Source organism: Canis lupus, chromosome 14, assembly GCF_011100685.1.
Source record: "Canis lupus familiaris isolate Mischka breed German Shepherd chromosome 14, alternate assembly UU_Cfam_GSD_1.0, whole genome shotgun sequence".
Classification (NCBI taxonomy): Eukaryota; Metazoa; Chordata; class Mammalia; order Carnivora; family Canidae; genus Canis; species Canis lupus.
The window spans coordinates 14,727,564-14,744,059 of NC_049235.1; the positions used below are offsets into that span (position 1 = coordinate 14,727,564).

The 16,496-nt window shown below is 37.3% G+C and overlaps 2 protein-coding genes across 9 annotated transcripts in view; one reads left to right on the forward strand and one right to left on the reverse strand.

Moving 5' to 3' along the window:
• Positions 1-16,496, reverse strand: part of TEX47 (testis expressed 47) — a 34,450-nt gene that overhangs the window by 2,871 nt on the left and 15,083 nt on the right. For 5 of the 8 annotated variants that reach the window (XM_038556738.1, XM_038556732.1, XM_038556734.1 and 2 more), the window contains one exon: positions 2,332-2,603. The gene's annotated coding sequence lies outside the window, so the exon portion shown is untranslated. Of the gene's footprint in view, positions 1-2,331; positions 2,653-16,496 lie in introns of those variants that run through there. The other 3 variants (XM_038556739.1, XM_038556737.1, XM_038556735.1) reach the window with 2 other exon arrangements.
• The window catches only part of ZNF804B (zinc finger protein 804B), a 494,306-nt gene that overhangs the window by 1,211 nt on the left and 476,599 nt on the right, over positions 1-16,496 (forward strand). The window lies entirely within an intron of this gene.

The window sequence follows — 16,496 nt, forward strand, 5'->3', positions numbered from 1 at the left end:
TATTTATAATTGGTAGATGCTAGAGACTAATATTTTACAGATTTAAATGTATTTTAAAAATGTTATGGCATATTAAAAAAAAAGTTTTGGACTCTTAATAAGTGACAAAGGACAAGTTTTCTAGTTTAGTAGAAAAACCAGTATTTTAAGTCTGTATGATATGAACAGAGAAAACTTAAGTTGCCTGATTTTTATCTATTTTTTGTACTTTTCATCATGGTTTAATGCTTCATTAGCATGAATTATTCAAAACTGCAATACATCTTGAAAACTTTTGATTAAGTGCTATCTGTGATTTGCATGAGAAATTTAAAGTCAGAAAGTCCACGTACCCAGAGCTATCACTAGGACTCCTAATTATGACACACTAGTGCCTCACATGTTTTTATGCACTGTAAATGTGGGTCGTTGCAATCCCTCCCACCGCCTCAACTACATGGTGCCAAAGCAGAAGTGTTAGATGGAATACACAATTTATATTTACAATAAATTTCTTAGGACTAGAGGGGTCTTGGAGAGTTTTAGTTGAAGAAAGCCCACATTCAGTCCTTCTGAGCAGCTGGTCTGAATTCTTTCTATTTTTAAAGATTCTCAGGATTGGAGTTTCTGCAGTCTCAGCAAACCACCTTAATGTTTAACAATCCACAGTGTCAGAATCTTCCTTATAGCAAACTTAAATCTATCAAGTTTTTCCTACAAGCTCATTTCATCTTGAAAACCTAGAATGTTCCACCTTTCTCATAGGTATTAGTGTTCAGTGCTTTGATAATCTCTGTGGCTGTGTTCCAAAACCCTCTCTTTGGTTATGGAAATCTGAATCGGGGAGTGTGTATAGTATATATGCCTTAATAGTTCACAGGATAAAGGAAGAATTACTTCAGAGTTCCTACATTGTTCAGTTCTAGTTAAGTTGCTTAGAATACGGAACTAATCTTCCAAAATCTAAAAGGCTTGCAGAGGAAATTTTTGTCACAAGGTCAGAAGGTGTCCTTCCTTCTCCTCTGTGGTCACTCATCTCCTAGAGGCCTGATTGATATCCCAGGGACAGGATGCATGAATGTGGTGGTTGTGACAAGACAACCCGTAACCCCCATGGCTCTACTGGCTGACCAGGTGCTCACAGCCACAGGACACTATTCTCATTCACTGCTGGGCTCATGTTTACTAAATACTAATTCATTTACTTTTATTTAGGTGCTATACTTTGGGCTTGTTCTCTCCAATATTTACACACGTCTGAGTGTGCTTAAATTACATTTGCAGCATTAAAAAATATACGATTTAGCCTGTATATGGGCTTCCTACATCTGATATATTTGTCTTCTTTTACATTTTACTTTGGAATTTGAATGATTTTTTTCAAAGTTTCAGTAGTTTCTCACATGAGCTAGGCAGTGTGTGAAAAATTGACGTTCATTCATTTTCTGTCACGAGCAGGTTTTTGAGACAAGTCATTGCCTTCACATTACATGACACTTAGTCTTTCTTCCTAGATTAAAATAGGTCACTACCTTCTGGACCTTAGACTTTTGAGCATCTAAGTAATAGTTTTCTAGTATGGATGAGTGTAGGTTTGCCATCTTTATTAATGAGTTGTGAAGCATGAAGCTGAAAACTGTGGCTATACGTCATTTCTCTTTTTATATTAAGCAATACACATACCCCTGTTAATTTCAGGTTGACAGACATTTATTGATTTTTTTAACAAGATAAATATTAAGCTCACAGATCCACAATATACAGTCATCTATTTTTTTTCTTAAAACACTTATCTATTCTGACAGTATCTTTTTATTGTTTTTTTCAAATTTGGTGCCCATTTGGGGCACAAATTAACCTCTCCGTCATTGACTTGGATTATTCCACTCACTGAGACTCAGTTTATCTGGGACTCTGGATTGGGATACAATCATTAATTGATTTAACTCACTCTTACTGAGGTCTGCAGTACTTCAACTTTGGCTCTTACTCTCTTAATCCAAGTGTCCTTTCTATTTTAATTCCTATTTTTCTGTTTTAATAAAGCTGTTTAAAAGTAGCACATAACACAGTTATTGAATGAGACTATTTTGTAACTTTGTTATAAATAGTGTAAAAACCACAATTCCTCTTTATGTAATAAGAATTTCTCCTAATAGACACAGACACACACACACACACACACACACACACACACACCCCTACCTGGATAGTATAAATTTAACATTTCAGTACCTTCTGGATGTAATTCTTCATTTATATATTCAAAGTAGTTATATTACATTTGTCATGTTCAAATCACATGCCTGTAGAATCTGGACATGTGATATTAAACTGACAGTACACAGGGAATGATTACATTTATATACATTTTTATTTCAAAGAATTTCATTTAGAAAACATTGAATCATTACATGGAGTTCTTATAATAGATACTTAGTGGGATACTTGAGAAATAAATAAAGCATTTTACCCCCAAACAGTCTCCACAGATCAGGAAACTGGAAATCCTGGAGTGAAATTCAGCTCCTATCTTCAAAGTGAACACATGCAAATGTCTTCTGTGTTGCATCTCTCTTCTTTTGGAGACTTGATATGAAAAAAATAGCATACTGCTTTCCATCCTAATTAGAATGTGAATAATTGATGAGATAGTTTATGTTACTTTAAATCCTGGGATAGATTAAAGAAAAGAAAAATGACAGAGTATTACATAGTACTTTGTATGCCATTGAGTGTTACGTAGTACTTAATGATAAGAGTCTCTAAGTTTAGAAAATAAATTTGTACCCTCTCACGTTTTAGGATATGTATCTCCTACCCTATCACAACTCTGAAATAAAATGACTGGACAATGACTTTAAAAATCCATGTGATATACACATACACATGCACCCACATGCATGTCTATAGGCACACACACAGGCATACAGATGTAATGTTATCAGCGCTCAAACCTAAGAAGTAACGAGATATTACATTGTAAAGCCCTTTCCCATCAAATATGTTAACAGTAAAACTTTGTTATTATAATTGAAGCACTCATTAAGAAAACAGTCTATAGGTGAATTCACTTTTTGTGTGTGAACTTCTGAGTTCTTCTGTCACCAAGTTTGGATTCAATAAAAAAAAATAATATCCTCTATGTAGTGCCAAAAATATGTTTGAATTTATTATTAATTAATGAAAATATTGTCTCAAATTCAGATTTGAGTATGGTTTGTTAGTTAATTTGTGTGTGGTTAATAGTACGAATGTCATTCAGGTTACCAATTGATGAAATATTAATAACAATCATAAGTTGTATATTTTGTCCATGGTGCATGTTTAGCCTATTACTATTCTTTTGAAGCTTACATAGAGTGACACTTCTTAAGAAGCACCTATTACTGAGAGTACCATAGTTAGACATCTAGGATTGCCTGTTTCTGGAGATGCTTATTATCTTCCCTCCAAATGTTGCATATGAAGGAAACTCTTGGGATTTTCATCTGAGCAACAGATCAGGGTCCTTGGATTTTGTTTTTGTTGTTATTTTGTTCTGTTTAGTGATCTTATTCTAAATTATGTATCTGACTAAATTGCCGAATGGAACGAGGTGGCAAAAAAAGAAGCCAGCATTTTCAGTGGACTAAAAAATTGTATAAAGCTCCCTTTTAAAAATTAAAAATGATTATGTATAAATCAAAAAAGTTCTAGAAACCAATTACCTTGAGGATACGTCTCTTCACAGAACTCCTTACACAAAGCAATGAGTGCATACACAACTTTGTTGTTTTTTCTAATGCCTATACTTTTCCGTTGTGTTTTCATTATGTTTAATAAGTACCAAGTTAAACACATCTAAAAAATGCTCTCAAACTGATGCACTTTTCATGTGCCAAGTATAATCATGAAGATATGATCTCCTGTAGAGAAGTCACCTGCCTCCTCTTTTGGAATTCATGAATAGGTAATACCTCCTACTGAAACATTTAGATATTTGCAATAAAGAGGACTCAGTTAAGATTTTTATAATCATGTTTTCTTTATTATGACGAATGTTGTATTAAGCACACGCCTTTTTTCTCACCGCCTTTTCAGCGCTTTCTTCTTTCCCCCAACTAACTGATTTCAGAAACTTGTAGTTGGCATTTATGCTTTCAAAAAGAAGTGTCAACTTTTTACGTCTGAAATTTGTGTTTATCTGCCTTTGGAAGTTTCCCATAAGTAAGAAAAATCAATTGGGTATTTGAATGGTATAGTTCATGACTTTTATTAGATTATTCTATGTTTATTTCATAATTAAAGTTTGATAAATCAAATCCTTTGTTTCTTTTAGACATACAGTTAAGATAACCTCTATTTTAAATTTCTGCTCCATAATTTGGAAACAAAATAAAAACAAAACAGATTGGTATCATGTGTAGGTGAAATTAGGTTGATATTTAACATAGAACTTAATCATTTGTAGTTGAAAGCGTAATTATGAGACCTTTGTTGTATAATTTGTATGCACTATGATGCATATTTTTCGTGTGGTATGTATTAACAGAGCTCGAAATATCAGTAGGTTTTAGGCTGTATTGGGAGCAAGGAGCAAAAAGAGTAATATATGTTTTAAATAACTCTCTGAAGTGCATTTCAGGGTGAATTTGGTTGGTTCAAAATACACATTGTCAGAATAATTCTTGAGTATATATGTACATATTTTGTAGAAAGTAATTTGAATCAAAATTGAAGTAAAAATGCTACTTTGCTTGAAAAATCTTCGTTTTAACAAGTACGGTTTTTTTGGGTAATCCTTATAAAATGACAGGTGACAGCCTTTTGTAGATAGTGTGAGTCAGGTTTACTTAGGGGATAAGGTGTGGAGAGAGAAATTAAATATTTGATAGGCTTTCACGACAAAGTGTAGTTATGATGATGATAGGAATATGCCAGTCACCAAGTTCCACAGTCTCTCTTGCTTTGGAAGTACTTACTGAATTTCCAAAAGAAATTCTGGAAAAATGAGTTACATTATACCTTAGGCAATATTCTCACTTGTAACTAAGGCCTTGTTGGCTTATTGAAGACAAAAAAAAACAATGCCAAAGAATATTATATAGCATATGAAATGAAAGGGGCTTTTAGAAACATTCACTCGTGTGTGATGTTACTTTTCCCAAGATTGGCCCCTGATAACATACATTCATCGAACTAATAATCCCTTCTTTGATTCAAATTTGATATCTAATATTTAAACATATACTTCTGAAAAACAGATAATATGCTTTCCTCACAGATAAAAAGAGCTATTAGAGTTAGCTATTTTTTTTTCTTCTTTGGCTGGTAGGAGACTCAGAGATAAATCTGTAGCTTAACAAAGCTGTGGGGATCGCAGTTGGCATCCAGAACAACACGATGTCCCCACCCCTGCTCATCTCTTATTCCCAGTTCGGCTTTTATTGTAATTTTCTTTTCCATGGCTCTCATTCATTTAAATTTATATTTTATTGTTTCAACGTATAAAGTTTCCTTCAGATGACTTAGTTCTGTTGTGGAAGCGAGTCAGGCTATAAATAAATAATAAAATACAGAATATCTAAATAAAAGGATGCCACTCAGGATTTTGTACTGGACAGCTTTGACAATGATTCATGGAATAGAGAGTATTCATTTTGTTCATTTGTAGCAAGTGTAATCAGAGCTGCCAATTTTTTGCTTTGACAATTGGCAAATTTCTTTTGGCAAATTTTACTTCACTTTAGCGTGGGTGTGAGAGGCAGGATATAGTTTATTTTGAAACGGATGCTGCCAGTCTGGTTTTTTTCTAAACAATCTTTTCCCTCCCTGTTATTCCTATTGCCATTGATCTTTATTCCTTTTGTGAACGTGATTATCAGGGTTTTCAGTACCTTTTTTGGCTTATGCGTCAACGTTGGCATATATGTCTAACTCCAGAGATACAAACCCTTGCAAATGGTGAGAACCACCCCATTCTGTCAGCTTCCCAATCCAAGCATATAAGTTTCTTCTCTGTTCGCTCTCCACGTTTAACTTTCATTTCTAGCTCAGAATTTAGAGCTTCCTCCGTATCTCCATTCAGAATCTACCTCCCAGTGTTCTTCCCCTGCCCACCTTCCCACAGCTATTACTCAGCACTTTACTTGTCCCATCTACCTCCTGAGCAACAAATAGTCAGTACCTCCCCCCCCACACACATATGTCCTTTCCAGATCTCCATTTTGCCGTGAATAATTATATTCTCTAACATTTTTCTTGGCAAGCAAAGGCTATATGTGTTTCTTCTTTGTGAATGAAATAAATAATCATGTTCTACACAGAAAATAACCAATGGACCCCTTTTCTGAGTGATGATGGAGGGGATGGAGCTCTACTTAAGTCTGACCCTTCCTATTGATGTATTTCATCTAAACATGAAGTCAAGAGATATCCTGGTGACCAAATTAATTACATTCACATTATCTCTAAAACGTTCAGAGTTGCTGGATGGTATCTAGGATCTTCATGATTCAGACCCTGTCTATATCTTTAGCTTTGACTCTGTTTTTTCACCTGACCCTATGCTGACCAAACTACTCAGAGTTCTCGACTATGATGCGTATTTCTAGACCTTTATTCCATTGCACGTGGCACAAATCCTCTTTTTACTTTCATTGTTTGTGCCATGTCTTATGTATTCTTTTGACCTAACTAAAGAGTTGGGTCCTCATGTGACTGGACCCTGAGTCTCTTTCGTGGATCAAGCATTTCTCTTGCAGGTGCCATCACATCCATTGCTCAGCTTATTACTGGAGTTGTTTCTTGGTCTCCGTTTTGGTCACAGGATATGAGATCCTTGAGGTCATGCCTGCTGTTTTCCTTATATCCCAAGAGCTGAGCAGCAGCTTGTGGTTTATTATTGATTTCAGTAGGGGAAAAAAAGGAAGTTGGTAGAAATTTAATTGATGTAAATATGTTCACTTTTGGTCCTGCTGGTACCTCCATGATGAAAACTTTTCCTTAGAGACTTTTCTCCCAGGTTAGTTAGCCAGAATCTTTTAGAATGCACAGTGTCCTACTGATGGATTAAGTGGTCACTGTTTTCATGGTAATGCTTCTCACTTTAATATCTACCAAGATCATTTGGTCAATTGCTTCAAGTATAATTTAATATTTCCTATTAACCCAAATTGCAGAGTGCTTTATTCCATGTAACCATTCCAGAACATTTTTGTTAAAGGCCACAAGAGACTGAAGATTGGCTATGTATGAATAGATGAAATTTGTACATGAGTTAGTTAACCATATATTTCATTGGCACATATTTAATAGCTTCTTAGAAATGAATTACAAGTTAGGAACTTGATTATTCCCCTCCTATTTAGGAGTATGTAATAAAGAGGAAAAAACAGTGGTTCTTACACCTTTTCTTTCTTTCTCTGAATCTTGGTTTTGCTCCCTCTCCCCTTCCATCCTCCTCTCCTGACTTCTTGCCTCCCCCTTCTTCCCCTCCTTCTCTTTCTTCTCCCTTTCTCTCTGTCATTTTTCCTTTCTTTTGAAAGAGAGACAATAATAATTCCCTGATCAGTGGTCACTATAGCTCTTGAGAAAGCACCATCCTGGATCAGCCATAGGTAGTTTTTGCATAATTCCCAGTACTTTCCCATTGCTCACACTTGTTAGTCACACACATTCCAACAACATTTTGCTAGCGATTATTCTTTCTTGGATCAATCAAGATGTGGCCATTGTCAGTAAGAGAAGCTTGGATCTCTTCTGAACAATGAATTTTATTTTATTTTATTTTTTAAAAGATTTTATTTATTCATGAGAGACACGGAAAGAGAGAGGCAGAGACACAGGCAGAGGGAGAAGCAGGCTCCATGCAGGAGCCCGATGTGGGACTAGATTCCGGAACCCCAGGATCACTCCCTGAGCTGAAGGCAGACACTTAACCGCTGAGCCACCCAGGCGTCCCTGAACAATGAATTTTAGCTAAAATATCCAGCCATCTAAGGTGGACATACAGAGAGATAGTAATACTATCTGGAATGGAGAAAATCACGTTAATTGTGTGGTCAGTTTCTTAATACAAATAAGCTTTTTAACAGTTAATAGATATTTGATTTCTTTGCCTTATTTGTAGGATATCGATATTGGAAGGGCCCTCAGCAATCCAGTTTAGGCTCCCACTATAAATTTTTTAAATATTTCACTATGATAGACCATAACAACTCCCCAAAGATGTTCATGTTATAATCCCCAAAACCTTCAACTCTGTTACTCACATGGCAAAACAGGCTTTGCAGATGTGATTAAATTAAGGATATTGACAATTGTCCTGGATTATGCATGAGGGCCAAGTATAATCATGAGGACCTTTATAAGAGGGAAGCAGGAGTGTCAGAATCAGAGAGGGAGCTTTGAAGATGCTATGCTGCTGGCTTTAAAAAGAGAGGAAGTGGCCACAATGCAGGCAACCTCTTGAAGCTCAACAAGGCAAAAAAAATGGATTCTCCTATAGAGCATCCAGAAAAATCACAGCCCTCTTATACCTTGATTTTAGCCCAGTAAGACTATTGATTTAATGGATTGAATTATAATACATTTGTATTCTTTTAAGCTGGTAAATTTGTGGTGATTTGTTAGAGCAGCCATAGGAAGCTAATATAATCACTCTTGACATGGGTGGACATTTTTAGTGATGGGAAGCGTCTGCTCACAAAAGTGACTGAGCCTCCTGTGAGACTGCTGTAATTCATGCTGAGGCTCCTTCTGCCCCTACCCAGATGTCTCCACTGCCCTCTTGCTGTTCCTGATCCTGCCCTTTGGAAAAAGGGGATAGATCTACCCCTGGGACATGACGTACCTTCAACTGTTCAGAGACAGCTGGTGGATTTTCATTGTTAAATCATGTGAAGGACTGAAAAATTTGTGAGAATGAATCTTCCCTGAACATCACTTGCATTGTTTTCTTATACATTAGTTGCATTTTCTGAAACTCGAAGTGCTTTATATATTATACTTTTTAATGTAATACAAGTTTTGGGATATACTTAGAGTTCTTATATTCTTGAGAGATGGTAAACTCAGTAAAACACTCTCATACATTTAGAAAAATACAGTCCACACTTTGAACTACTTCCCCCAGATATTTCCCTATTTATTTATTTATTTATTTATTTATCTATTTATTTATTTATTTTCGAGATTTCCCTTTTTATACTGTATCCATCATCTTTACGGAAGACGAACTTAAGAACACAAAAACCAGATCATTTCAGAGGTACATCTTAAGGCTATCTTTCTTAATTTCTTTAGTCTTTGATTTGGGCATTTGCAAATTGCTGGGGGGGGTGGGGCAGAAAGCATTACTTTTAAATAAAAAGTGATGGGATCAATTGAAGTAATAATTATAATTTCATGAAATCCCAAACATTTTCTGCACTAGACATAGTAGTATCTCCATTGAAAGTTATTTTTTAACTTTTGTGTTGAAGAGTAGTGTAATATGTAAATTGCCATGAATTATAAGCATATAGCTTTTTATTTTTTTTAAGGATTTTATTTATTTATTTGACAGAGACAGGCAGACAGAGAGAGAGAGAGAGAGAACACAGCAGGGGAAGCAGCATGCAGTGGGGGAGGAAGAAGTAGACTCCCCACTGAGCAGGAAGCCAGATGTGGGGCTCTGTCCCAAGACCCCGGGATTATAACCTGAGCTGAAGGCTGACACTTAACTGACTGAGCCACCCAAGTGCCTGAATATAGATTTTTAAAGCTTCAGATGTAGTTAGAGAACATTACAACTCCCCGGAAACCCCAGATGTCTCTTATCAAGTACCACCTACCTCAAAGGAGTGAATGTCCTTACACCAGATTATAAACTGCCTTATTTTTTTTTAAATGATGTCAAATTAGTTTTAGTGAAGAATGCATATATTTGAAGCTCAACTGCCAGCAAACTTTTGAATGAAGGCCCATTTTTTGGGGTCAGGGTAATAATGACACAGTGTTTCAGCTGCTTCATTTCTCTGCTTTGTGAAGCAAACTTGTTAACTATTTGAAACAAATGAACAAAAGAATCCTGATTAGGTAAAAATGAATGGATTTATTCTAATAAAACACATGGATTATATCCAGGGTGACATCTGTGAAGTATTTCATTATCTTTTCTTTAATATTACATGTTGAAATTCAAAGATCCGACCATCATGTAGATTTAGTAACCTCTTGCAAGCGGTTAGGAATGGCGCTGTTGAGTTTTCATTATTTGAGAGGAGATGTGAATTATGTATTTAGTGGCAAGATAACAATAAATGATTCAAGGAAAGAAACCTCTAGCTTGGACTTCTCATAAAAAATGAAATTTATGTGCAAATGATGTGTAAACTTTATTATAAAAGTTGTTATAATTTCACACGCATCCATGAGGATAAAATACATTTGCGTTACTATGGAAACAGGATTATTGCCAAGAGGATTATAGATAAAACCCAAACAATGCTTATATATACTAATCAATCCTAATTTAAATGAATTTAAGTATATTTAAAGAACTGACCAAATATTTTCAATAAAATGTAATGCTCATCTTCCAATCCCCATATGCTGTATAGTATGAGTTCAAGAGTTCTGTCTAATGTTCCTAGAAAATCTTTGGTGACAGTCAGTGATGATTTGTTTTTCATCATACAAGGAAGATTTGTGAAACAGTGTTATAAAGGAAAAGTAATAAAGAATGATAAACCTTCCTTATGTAGATCACTTTGCTGTGAATTTGTCGTCTTTTTGTTTTGTTTTGTTTTTAAGCCATACTCAATGCCATACTCTGTGATCATCAGGGTGGACTCCACCCCTGAAAGTGATAGAGAAAACCAGTTCTCCACAGGGAACAGAACAGGTAAGAAAGCATAACGAGTGATAAATCATAATTGGCATAAAGATATTCATGAGAGTGGCCTTGGGTAGACTTATGTATATAAATATCACTTAATCTGAAGATCTTAGAATTGGACTCAGTAGACAGCAAACTGGAATACAATGTGTGATCTTCTGTGACAAAAATCTAGGCATGTAAAGTTTTAAACTCTTGGTTAAGTCACGACTATAAGGCCAGCCCTAAGATTCAGTTTCTGATCTTGATGAGTGCTGTGCCTGGTGAAATGTGGAAAGAATCTGCAACCTGCAAGCATCTTGCTTCCCTCCCAGTTTGGAAACGACACTAATGTTTGACCAGTGGTTTTCAGGTTGTTTTATTTTGAAAGCGATGATGTGTATGCTTTGTTTGAAGGAAATCCCAGAAGCAAGGCAAGCTAGACAGAAACACAACTGTTTCTGCTACAGAATGGTGAAAGCCCCCTCACCTTTCCCTCTGTATCTGGACAGGGAGGCTGGTGAAAGTATAAGACAAGGCAGATAAGGTCCAGCCAGGTAGGATCCTGTTGGCCATGTAACGAGGCGATCATCTCAGGTAAGAATGTGACTTTTAATCTCACTACAGAGTTAAATACTCTGGAGTAGCTCTGACATGAGAACTTCTCATTACTTTCTGTGGGTTGTGCCAACTGAGATAGATAACCATGGCTCTTGTTGTTGTCGTTATACACAAAACCAGAAGTGATTTATAAACAAGAAAATAAGAATACCAAACTTGAGTCATCATTAGTTTAGTTACTAGTGGAATAAATGCATTATAATTAGGCCTTTTTGTATAAGGAGAGAAAACGTCATAGATATATACACAGGAATGATAGGGTTTAAAGTTCACCCTAGATACACCTCTTTGCTCTCTTATTAGGGTAATTTTGGGGTGGTCTGGCTAAATAACTGTTCTCTCGCCTTAAGGGTATATAACATTTCCATCAAGAAAACAAATAAAGTGGAAGCTTTAAAGAATATTTTGAATCAATTATAGAAACTCTTATTAAGGAGGTTTGGTCAAAGGTATTAGAGACCATTAGTATAATAACTTTGAAAATCTAATGCAATAATCCCTTCTTTAGATCTCTGAAATTCATCTATGCCCACTAAAAGTCTCTCCTCATACTTGTTATGTAAACAAAAGTTGCATGTTTTTATATTTATTTCACATTTTAAGATAAAAACCTGTGTTGTGGATAGGGTTTTGTTTTGTTCTTTATGCATGTATTTTGTCTTATTTTAAGCATTTATCCCTCCTGCCCCTACAGTTTTATGGTGGGATCATGGACTTTTTCCCTCCTTGTATTCAGTGTAGAAAAGTAGGTAAGGGATGCCTGGGTGGCTCAGTAGTTGAGCGTCTGCCTTTGGCTCAGGGTGTGATCCTAGGGTCCTGGGATCGAGTCCTGCATTGGGTCCCAGGAGGGAGCCTGCTTCTCTCTCTGCCTATATCTCTGCCTCTCTCTGTGTGTCTCTCATGAATAAATAGGTATAATTTAGAGAGAGAGAGAGAGAGAGAGAGAGAGAGAGAGAAGTAGTTAAGCTACATTGATCTGAGAGCTGTACAGACCTGTCCTCCTCAGCTCCAACCAGCTATGTGCCTGCACCACCACTTTGGTCCTCAGCTTGCTCTCGAGGGATGTTACTGGTCTTCTAGGGTTGATGTGAGATGTGAGCGAGCCAGCACAGTGTCTAGCACTTAGTAAGTGCACAGTGAAAAGCAGCTAGTGGTTACTCTTGGAACAATTGGCTCATTCTGTCACAGACAGGTGTCCTTGATCCGTTAACACGTTCTCAGCACTGGCTGGGAACTTGACACTATAACATCAACTGGTTGAAGCTGTTGTTCTTTTGGATGAACCTCTCAGATGGCTCTTTACTAGGCTTGCGTCTTGATGGGAGGAGAAGCACAGGCTTGGAGGCCAGTTAGCTTTATGTTTGACACAACCATTGCAAATAGCAGCCCCGTGTTTTCACAACTTTCTTAATGAAACTGCTCAGTGTGCCCTACTTTCCCGATGCCACTTTAATTCATGACAATGATACATTTTCCTGTTGTTTTTGTCAAAGCAAATCGAGTTAAGTAGATGAGTTGTTGTTATGATCTTGCTGCCTTGTGGAAGGAATTTTTTTCTCCTCTTTTTCTATTAGAGAGAGATATTTAATCTAAAGCTGCTGTCTCTGTACTGATAAGCATCCAGCCTCATTATTGTGTTTAAATATCTTTCACTGCCTTTGGAAATTCTAATGAACCAAACAGGTGTGTGTGTGTGTGTGTGTTTTATCCATCACTTTCTCTCCCCAATAAAGACCCATTACAGTAAAATATTTGAAAGGAGGATTGTATATGGTATACATAGGTTCCCATTAGGAGTAAATATTAGGGTTCATGTATCAGTACTAGTTCTTATACACATACATTCTGCTTTTGGCACACATAGATGGTATTCAATCCATGAATATCATTGTTGCAAAGAGCATTCGTGTCAGTGTCTAGTAGGATAGCAAAACCATTCTTAGCTTTTCAAAAAGAGGGTGTACAATGCAAGGAATTCTTTACAAATGTGTTGAATAGCCTGAGGGAGAGAAAAGGGGAAGGTGCTTTTCCCCAGAGATTAGTAATTGTAGGAAGTCATGACAGTCCCTGGGGCTGAAGGGGCAAAGAGGAAATGGTATTCCCTAAACCCTCGAAACCTTACTCTTGGTGGTCCTGCCGCCGCTGCTGCTTCTGAAAGCACCAGAGGTGTCTGCACCGTGGGCATCTGAGAGTTTGCAGGCACCCTCTCTGCTGGCCTCCCTGCCCGAGTGGCTGGCTGGTGCCTGAGAGGGATGCTGTGCCATGGTAGCAGAGGTCAGCAGTTGCCTACCACTACCAGAACCCAGGAGGGCTGAGATGCCCAGGCAGCTTCAGGGAGAAGCAGAAGAAAGAAAATAAATCATGACTCCTTTCATTTTTCTAACTTCCCCCCCAGTGCTTTCCACTGGCAAACCTAACCAGAAACCAGCTGGCAAAGAGCTCTGTGGATATGCAATTTACATGTCTCCAGCTAGTACCCTTGGCCCTCAGAGAACACAGGTTTGAACTGCCTGGTCCACGTATACACAGATTTGTTTTGCTGAATACCATACAGCATGTTCTCTTCCTATGATTTCCCTAATAACATTTTCTTTTCTCTGGCTCACTTCATTGTAAGAACACGCTGTGGAATACATATAACTTACAAAATTCATGTTAATTGACTGTTTATGTTGTCGATAAGGGTTCTGGTCAACAGTAGGCTGAGTCATTAAGTTTTGGGGGAGTCGAAAGTTATACATAGATTGTTGATTACACAGGGTTGGCACCCCTAAGCCCCGCATTATTCAGAGGTCAGCAGTAGCTTTCTGGCTTCCAGTCCCAAAAGAGAGTAGGCATGGGAGAATAGAACTGATTGGCAACAGAGATATACCCAGCACTGCTTTTATATCACGTGCTCTAAGCTTGCAGAAACTAGGAGGGAGGAACATTAACTCGTGAAAGAGATAGTTATTATTTTTTTTATCATACAGAAATCTGAAAGATGATACAAATGTTTATGTTCCAACCAGACCTCATGTGTATAGTTTCCTATTGCCCCAACAAATCACTGTAAACTTAATGGCTTAAAACAACACATTTATTATTCTTGAGTTCTGTAAGTGCACGGAGATCTCCTTGGACTAAAATCAAGGTATAGGCAGGGCCATCCTCCTAGCTGGAGGCTTGAAGGGAGAATCCATTTCCTTGCTTCCTCCACCTCTTAGAATCTGCCTGTGTTCCTTGACCCATGACTACCTATCTCCATTTTTAAAGCCTGCAATTTGGGGAGCCCTGGTGGCTCAGTGGCTTAGTGCCACCTTCAGCCAGGGTGTGATCCTGGAGACCTGGGATCGAGTCTCACGTTGGGCTCCCTGCATGGATGGAGCCTGCTTCTCCCTCTGCCTGTGTCTCTGCCTCTTCTCCTTCTGTGTCTCTCATGAATCAATAAATAAAATCTTTTAAGTAAAATAAAATAAAGCCAGCAAGTTCTTCTCCTGCTACACTCTCTGATTCTCCTCAGCTGGAAAAACTCATTTTAAAGGACTCATGTGATTAGCTTGGGCCTCTCTATTCAGGATCCTCTCCTCCCCTCAAGGTTCTTCATTTTAATCATATCTGCTGAGTCCCTTTTGACATGTATCATACCATTTATAGGTTCTGAGAATTTGCTCTTGGGCATTCATGGGGCCCATTATTCTGCTTACAGCATTTTAGATTCATATACACCTGTAGTTATTCGCTAGTTGTTATCTCTTGTAGACCTCTCAAATACATAATCTCTAGAACTAAACCAAGTGGGTTCTTCCTTGGTTAGGGATATCATCTTCATCCAACAATGTGGGCTTGAAACTTGAGAATGTTTTCCTTTAATCCCTCATCGGATTGGTACGTCTGCCCATTTTACTTCCTAAATATTTCTCCAGTCTACTCATGGCCTGTACCTCTGCTACCATTCATTCCTAACTTCTGCCTAGGACTGCAAGCATTTTCCATTTTTCCAAAAACAAAATGCTTCTTGGTTAATGGTATCTGGCGTTGTGTGAGCTGGGGGAGCTACTGATGCAAATAAGGTGCCCGTGTCATACGCCTCGATGGAATTTACAGTCTAGAATGGAAAACACATGCTAAACAGATAAACCTGTGTGACAAATGTCTTAGAAGAGGACATTTCTGATCTTTGTGATTAGGGGTCACTTTTCAAAAATTGGGGTTAAAAATTGTGAATATACTAGAAAAAGCCATCAGGTTGGCTGATAGTATTTTTTCCCCATATATATGTGTCACTTCCTCTTGATTCTAGAATATAAAGACGAACAGTAAGACTGCTAAATTATAGGGTGAATATGGCAGTTAGTTACTGGTAGTAAAATCAAGCTAGAATGGCCTGTAGATCTCATCTTCATGTTGTCTAAATGGGGGTTATGCTGCAGATTTGAGGGCTCCAGACTGGACTTGATAGAATCATAATGCTGGTAGTGGTGGTGGTGGGGGGGTGAGCCTGGAATGTGTACTTTAAGCAAGGTATTCATGAGTGTGTTGTGCACATTAACATTATGAAATTATTGAACCAATGGCCACTCACCAAGACCTCCTTATAGAGGCTGAGGAAAGTTCACTCATGCTCGGTCCTCTCCTTTTTCCACTGCTAATTCCTGTGGGCATCCTCTGTGAAGCTTCCCTGGTGTTCTAAATACCTCCTTAATTCTCAGTTCACAGAGTAACAGGTTAAAAGCACTCATTTTATATCAGACATACTAGGCCAAAACAAGCCTTGCATGCCTTTACTTTTTAAATTTTTAAAATAATTTTAAGTTGTAGGTGCTACTGTCTTCCATTTTGCAGATGACATGAGGCTCCTCATTTCACAACTGCTAAGTGGTAATGATGTTATTACCTTATTCCTTCAGGTACATGTGATTAAGCAACCAATTTCCTTTTAGAAACATACAATAGAAAGAAAACTCATAAAACCAACATAAGTCCATTTTCATCTTATTAGAATTTGAGTTTTTAAAAATAATAATCCATTCATAAGTATATTAAGCCATTTAATTACAGTGATGAGTGATTT